This window comes from Miscanthus floridulus, chromosome 9 (genome assembly GCF_019320115.1).
Source record: "Miscanthus floridulus cultivar M001 chromosome 9, ASM1932011v1, whole genome shotgun sequence".
Classification (NCBI taxonomy): domain Eukaryota; kingdom Viridiplantae; phylum Streptophyta; class Magnoliopsida; order Poales; family Poaceae; genus Miscanthus; species Miscanthus floridulus.
The window spans coordinates 54673038-54679495 of NC_089588.1; the positions used below are offsets into that span (position 1 = coordinate 54673038).

Below are 6458 nucleotides of genomic sequence, written 5' to 3' on the forward strand. Positions count from 1 at the left end.
TTTTGGCGCTAATTTTTATTCAGGCGCGCGCGGGACGGAAATTTTTGGAGCGAGCTCGTGCGGTCGTGGGATGCATTTGGTTACCTGTTGCAATAAAAAGATCGACATGACCTTTTTGACCTTGGCGTCCCGCGGGCTGCCGTGGACCCTCTCCGTGTGCCCAGTCAGTCAAATTTGTATATTTATATTTTATTAATGATGCATCTTTAAGACTGGATCTTTGAATCTACTCTCTTTGTCCCTAAATTTTTGTCGCCACGATTTACATGACGATAACTTTGACTTGATTTATAAAAAATACGTGTAATATTTCTATCTCCAAATAAATTTATTAAAAAACTAGATTTAAATATCTATCCAATGATATTAATTATGTATCATAAATATTAATATTTTTTAATATATATTTAGTCAAAATTATTTCTCGGGAAGCGAAACCTCAAACATTCAGGAACGGAGAGAGTACATATCTAATAATATATTATCAAAAAGCAAAAATTTCTTCAACCTTTGTCATCTGGACCATTATCACTCACTTTAACATTCCTGTTTTCACGATCATCTCTCACCCTCACCCATCTTCTTTGTATCCCTAGGTTCATGATCTCTCAATTACTTTGGGTATATATGAAATCGAATTTAGATAGCGCTATACTCGAATATAAAAACAAATATTATCATACTCCCTTTGTCCCAAATTATAAGTCATTTCAGCTTTCTTGGAGAGTCAAAACATCTCAAGTTTGACTAAAATTATAAATAGAATTACAAAGATTTTATAACATCAAATAGGTATTCTATGAAAATATAATTAATAGAGAATCTAATAATACTTATTTGGTATCATAAATGTTATTATTTTATTATATAAATCTAGTCAAACATGAGATGCTTTAACTATCCAAGAAAATTGGAATAACTTATAATTTGGGATGGAGAGAGTATATAAATACAAAACAAATAGTTGAAATTCAAATTTGCATTCAGATATCTACTTGATTTCAATAAAACAACAAGTATCTATTTGCTTTATGAATTGTTTTATTAGAACAAAGTTAATATACAAATAATAGTTGAAACTTTTTTTTAAAGTTATCTTTACAACTATGACTATTTTTATTAATTTCAATATTACTAATGATGTCTAGTCATTATATTTTATTTATTTTTAATGTAGTTAACAAACCTCAATTTTAACATGGTCAATTATACTAGTTTTAATTAACTGATCAACATTAATATAATTTTCAATAACTGACATTCAACTTTAAAGTTGCATCTATCATTAATTCATATTGAATTATTAGTTGTCATTTTTAAAGAATTTAAAAGTTTATCTACATGACTAATGTTATTCGAATGCGAATGTGAGGAGGGCATTTGCCTCGAAACTGTCGGACCATTGGCTCCATAAAGTCCCTGCCTCTATTAATTCAAAGACATGCCTCCTAAAATCTTTCTTTGGTAGTTGCCAATCGTGTCATTGTCTGGCCACACAAGCTCGTGCACATCAAGAGCATATGGGTCGCTTTCTACCATTCTTAAACTCATAATAGATGCACACATAACAACTCATTTAAATTGAGTCAATTCACTATCAATTTCCTTACGAGATTCATTCTATATTGCACTAGCATTTATTATGGGCCTTGATATTTATTTGATTTAAGGTTGGATCAAATTCAATTAATTCCAAAAAAAATAGCTAGTTCATTATCGTTGGCATGAGCACAATGCAATAATTATAAGTCCCGATGTAACGACATGCAGCCTGTTCGTTTGGCTGGGCTTGTTCGTTGCTGGATCATGAAGAAGTACTGCTGGCTGGTTTGGTGTGAGAGAAAAATACTGTTCCGGCTAAAAATTTACGATCGTTTACGACCAAGCGAACAGGCCGCATGCTTGCTAGTATAAATTAAATGTTATAAAATGCATACATCATACTGGATTGAATCAAAATAATTTCATAGTATATATTAGTTTCCATAAAGTTGTCAAAAATTAAATAAATTTGACTTAGGACAAATTAAAAGAACTTGTTCATGAAAAGGATTAAATATATATGTGACAACACTTTACAATCTCATAACTCGAGGGGGTAGAATAAGTGGCTTATAAAATTTCAAAAAGGGAAGACGTGCTATTATATGGGATGTGAAATATCAATATGACCAAACCCATGCTTACATTTTTTCAGACTATGTTTTTTTTTGCGAGACAGACTATATTTTAGTTACTTGGATATAGTGTGATTTAACTAAAATTTTCTCTGTGCATAACGTTTTTGTTTTTGTCTCCCTCCTAAAAAATACTCATTCTTTTTCGCGCTAAAAAAGAATGTCTCTTTTGGCGCAAACTTTTCATTTTTCACCAGAAATTTCGGATCTATCTGGCCTCCACCTCCACGGTTCAACCCGCCTCTCTGCTCTCCAGAGCACAGCGATCCGATTCGAAAACAAAAAGAGGCAGCATCCCTGAGGACGGTTCTTATAGCCGCCGTCATTGTTGCCATTCATATACTGCCTCCTGCAGCGGCCGTCCCTTTCGTCCTTCCTTGCGTCTCCTGCCGGCGCGGCGGCACCGTCACTGTCGTCATTGGTTGGCATCTCCTGCGGCGGCCGTCCCTGCTCTCCATCCTGTTCTCGTTTGTCAGTGCCTGGCTGCAGTTAGCTTCAATCCCCACGATCTCAGTCACCGTCGTAAGTTGCTGCAGGACACAAGGTATATCGGTGCACAAGTCTCTCATCTAGGTCTTGAGTAGGCCGGGATCAGGCATGGAAGGGGGCCGTGATTTCAATTAGGTAAATAAACAAGTGAATTTGCTTCTCTGGTAGTGCCTGTTTAACTCGTGCTTGCTTCTGGGGTATTGGTTAGATCCCATTGTGAAATGTCAACTGATGCTACTCTCGGAGGTTTGCAAATCGTTACCTGTTTATGTTTTAGTGGATCCATATCACCTTGTACGGCACACAGCAAGTCTCACCCTCCCAGTCTGAAAATAGTGGATTCATATCACCACAGTTATTAATTTTTGAAATCACATTATTGTAAAGCCTTCCGTTGGTGTCCGTTTATCCTTATGAAAATTCAGAAGATCTTTTTTTGCATAAGTATACATCACTTCAGTTATTCTTCGAAATGTACTGTTTGCATATCCTTCCTTTTCAGTTCATCTTAATGACCAATTTATTCTAATGTTTCAGGACACTATACGAGGAAGACTACTATAATTTTTGTTGTTCCAAATAGGAAATGAATACAATTTGATGTTGTGAGCTCTCGTGTGGATCAGGTATCTATTTTCAAATACATCAGGTCTAGTCATCTAGAGTTAATGAAAACAGAAATAATTTATGGGAAATTGATTAAATTTATACTATCATGTTGTGTGCATGCAGCACTTGTTTCTGCAAATATCAGTTACATGAAAAATCCCTTGTTACAAGGGTTTCAAAACAGAAACCGGTTCCAGTTCCTTGGCCTGCAGGTAGCCATTCCTAATAGGGGCATGCTTGCTGGTAGTGTATAAATTAGAACTAGAGTTTATAAATGTCTAATATTGATCAAGAAGTCAAGACTGGGCTAAACCAAATGGTATTTTTCCCAGACATAACCATGGTTTCCTTTATCGGCCGAAATCTCCCGATATTTCCGATATATCCTTTTTATCCGTAGGTGCTGATAAGAAAATATCTATCTTTTTCGTACAAATTTTATTTAAATTTATTTAAATTTACTTAAATTCAAATCAAATTTTATTTGAATTTGGTCCGATATTTCCGATATATCCTGTTTATCCTCTTTATCTATAACCCCCGATAAATTTTAATTTCCGAAAATGAAAACCTTGGACATAACAAAACTGACGAAACCTCTCTGGCTTACTATATCTTTTTTTTCCAGCTATTTGGCTATATCCATTGGAATAAATCTGTTAGCGAATCGGCTTGATTTGGTATTCTTGCCACTGTAGTCTCATCTATTGTCATTGTTGAGGACCTTCTGGCTGTCAGGCTATCAAGGAAACGGGCTGCTCTATTTCTCCAGTTTTCTCTTCATTGCTCATCATTGGTCTTGCTCATCCATGTTTACAGCTTCAGATCCGTGTCCTCTGTTGCCTCCATGTTCATGTGGGATTATTCATTTAGCTTGATTCAATTATTCGTGGTTTATGGATATCTACCTAGGAGATGGGCTTCCACTAATTTGGTTCCTGCTCTCGATCCGTGAGATCAGCCTCTGCTAATTGGATGCCTCTCAATTTTTTTATATGACCGTAAGGCTTCCTGTAATGCCTTTTTGTTTACTTAACTAATGGTTTTCTTATTATTTGTTTTCTAAATATTTTAGAATCATACATAATATCATCTTACTCTATATAATCTTCATTACAAAATTGTATTGTTCTTTCATGTGGTTAAACAGATTACAATTGTAATATATGTTCAGCTGATATGGACCTCCTCCTCGTACATTTGAATGGATGCTTTCCATCTACTCAGGCAGTATAAGTGCTTGCCTCGGTGGTGCATACAAGCGAGCAACATTCTCCACCCTGGCCACTGTGGACAATCAGGCCTGGCCTGTTCCTGCATACAAGCCTGCAAGGCCAAGGCACCTTTTTTTTTAGCGCCCTGGCAAGAAATTGCTCTACTAGGCCAAGGTGCTTCAGGTATCACACATATTCCTCCTACTTTGATTTGTTTGTTTGATATGTGCTCTGCACCTAGACATCCATGTATTTTGCTTCTCTAAAATGTAAATGTGGCAACCTAAGTTCCCAACTGCCCATGAGGACGAAGGAAAGATCAGCTACTGTTTGAATAAACTGAATTACTTCAAAGTGAAATTTCAGTATGTAAATTGCTTACTATAAATAGCTCACGGATTAAAGAGTATTTCATTCATGTATCTGATCTTATTGATGTGTTTCATGCAGTTAGGTGTTTTTGAAGTGCTAAAGTAAATATGGAAGATTTGAATCAACAAGTTGGGAAATTATTACAGGACCTCCTCCTCATATATTATGCCATTATTTAAGCTCTAGGATCTTACCTTTTTTTTAATGATCATGATGTACAACTAAGGGTTGTTGCTCACTAAGAGATTATATCAAATTAATGTAGGTTGGGTCCATGGTGCCACTAATGGCTTCAAAATATCCTTATAAGGCTAATGTGGCCTATGCAACTCTCTTGAGCACTGATCCAGAAGCCGTTGTTGGAGTTAAGATAGCAAGTCAATTCTACAAAGTGTGTATCAATCATCCTATAGCAAAAGATGAGCCATTAGTGAGGCCCATGCTTGGGTGCAACAATATTGGTGATGCTCAAGCCAAACGAGTCTCAATTGCTTGGCCTTCGATGTTTGTATGTTCAAACTAGTTTTCTTAACTTTACATCGATGTACATATGTGGCCTAATTTGTAATCTTACAATTTACATTTTCTTTGCAGGTTGAAATGATTAATGGTTGAACTCCTACATCGATGTGTACGAAGAATGGAAGAAGAAGCAATGGACTTTATAAATCCTTGATTTTTTCTTTCTAGTATGGACTATGTGTGTTTGCTCTCTAGAGCCATATCGTTATGTACATATACTATGATTTAATCTGAACAAGCACTATGTTTGAAATAATCCTACGATATGTGGATCTTGCTATGATTATTGAAATTTGTGCTTTATGTGATTTTGCAATGTGTCATGTTTGTGTGATTATATAATAATCTGTGTGCCAAATGTATAGGCAGAATAAATATTTGTTTTATAATCTAAATATGTTACAATAGATATAAACAAGTGTTACAAACAATGTGTTTCTTTGTTCCATATTGTGTTTTACCATAATGTAGAAGTGTTACTAGAACTAAAAAAAAGTGTTACAGCAGACAATCACTTTAGCACTAGGCCAATGTTCTGATAGATAGATAAATGTGTTACAAACTATGCATTCTACCATAATGTGAAGTGTTACTAGAGCAAAAAAAGTGTTACAACAAAAATTATTGTAACACTAGACAAATGTTCCTATAGACAAATAAATGTGTTACAATAAACCAGTCTATAATAACATGGCCAATTGGAGCACAGAACAAAATGTGTTACTAAGAGAGCTAGTAACATTTTTTTCAACCTATAGTAACATAAGTTGGTGTTACTATATCCTTGCGCTGTAGTAGTGATTGTCTGTTGTTTCGATGATTTTGCCTGTCCGGGTTGTCTCGGTTGTTTCTATCCGGGAATCTTTCTCGTGTCTTTTCCTCTGCAGTAATCATCTTTTCCACTATTCATCTGAATTCTTCATTGTTTCTTGGATTTTCTTTGCAGAAGTCTTGAAATTGCCACCTAGCCATGATTCCGTGAGAGAAAGCTTCGATTACTTCTCGTTGTGTGATGTCATGTACTTGAGCTCATAGTTCGCCAAATCGTCAATAGTAATTTCTGAGACTTTCACCT

At 35.4% G+C, this 6458-nt stretch overlaps 1 long non-coding RNA gene across 2 annotated transcripts; it reads left to right on the forward strand.

The window, feature by feature from the left end:
- The first annotated feature begins 3201 nt into the window (after positions 1-3201).
- On the forward strand, positions 3202-5555 carry LOC136481948 (uncharacterized). Of its 2 annotated transcripts, none has more exons than XR_010764912.1 (5): positions 3202-3292; positions 3904-4276; positions 4426-4672; positions 4940-5369; positions 5456-5555. It is a non-coding gene; the product is annotated as an uncharacterized lncRNA (long non-coding RNA). The 2 variants fall into 2 exon arrangements; XR_010764913.1 differs by having other exon boundaries at positions 4503-4672.
- Positions 5556-6458: the final 903 nt, after the last annotated feature.